At 36.3% G+C, this 1285-nt stretch overlaps 1 protein-coding gene across 1 annotated transcript in view; it reads left to right on the forward strand.

Moving 5' to 3' along the window:
• LOC119594589 (phosphatidylinositol 4-kinase type 2-alpha-like) overlaps positions 1-1285 on the forward strand; it is a gene marked incomplete in the record, with an annotated part of 15699 nt that overhangs the window by 903 nt on the left and 13511 nt on the right.

The following is a 1285-nucleotide window of genomic DNA, read 5'->3' on the forward strand; positions in this document are numbered from 1 at the left end:
GCGACTTTTTATTTTTATTTTGCTTTTAGAATTGCTCTTCAGGCATTTTATCAAGGAATCCTTTGTTTGATTTATGGATGAGTGGAAGTGAGAAGACAATTTGAGACACTGAACAACTTTACATTATAGACTCTATTATTACAGTGAAACAAACTCTGTTGCTTTAATATGACATGACCATTTCAACAAGTCTGAGGAACTTTACTGAATAATCGTGAGTGTTCCAGCCCAGTGTGAATTTATATGGCCATGAAGGTGTATTTGTGATGAACATATTATTTTTTTGTGTTTATTTGCTTTGCTATCTTCAATTTGCTATATTAACTTTTACTTTAATTAACAAACTGTTTGAAACAGTGCACTTAAATGTATTAAATTTCTACCCAGCAAAATTGAAAGCAGTATGAAGAGAGTTTATGGCCAACTTTGGAAGGCTGATTTCTGCTTGATGATGTACGGCATGCAATTTTCCCATAAATGTATTGTCCCGTAAGAATATACTCAGAAGCACACACACAATTTTCTTGGCATCCAGGCTTCCGCCAAAAACTTTCCTTTTGTGTACATACATTGTGATATCCTGATGCTGTGAGTCAACTTCAGAGAACCCTAAAACCTCCCGTTGCCAGCCCTGCTTGCTGAGAAAAAAAAAGCATGATTTCTGAAGTTTGACTATGGCAAATAGCATAAAACAGTATTTCAGGAGGTAACTCTGTAGTACATAATAGTATGGTATATGGAGGGAATGTGGGAATATGAAAAGAGCGTACTTGGCTGGATGAAATATGCCATATAGCAAAAGAATTCCTACTTCACACTTCATATATTTCATTCACAAGAAGTCTGAGGCAGAAAACATGAACTGTGATTGGCTAGTGCAGAGAAGGGCCTGCAACGAGAGTGAGGGCATGAGAAGTGATATTGTGGGTGTGGCTGAAGGAAACTTATTAAACAGTACTCGGATATATTTAACACTGCATATGTCTTATTTATGATGAAAAATCCTGCCAGTTTTTGACAGGTCTGTGAAAATTGTGGCAAATTGGACTTTGTGTACATTTAGTGAATAGCCACATTCATGGAGATTGGGACAGTGTTGCATTTTGATGAAACAATCCTATTTGTATCAAATAGGACTTCAGGGATCAGGGGTTAAGCTACATTTTAGCTGTAAAATACAAACCAAAGAAATACTCTGTAATAAATGTGAACTTTGTAATAATCAGGAGAGTCAAGAACAAAAAGGTGCACACCAGAGCCCATTCTGATGTCCTTAACAAGGACA

Source organism: Penaeus monodon, chromosome 34 (assembly GCF_015228065.2).
Source record: "Penaeus monodon isolate SGIC_2016 chromosome 34, NSTDA_Pmon_1, whole genome shotgun sequence".
NCBI lineage: Eukaryota > Metazoa > Arthropoda > Malacostraca > Decapoda > Penaeidae > Penaeus > Penaeus monodon.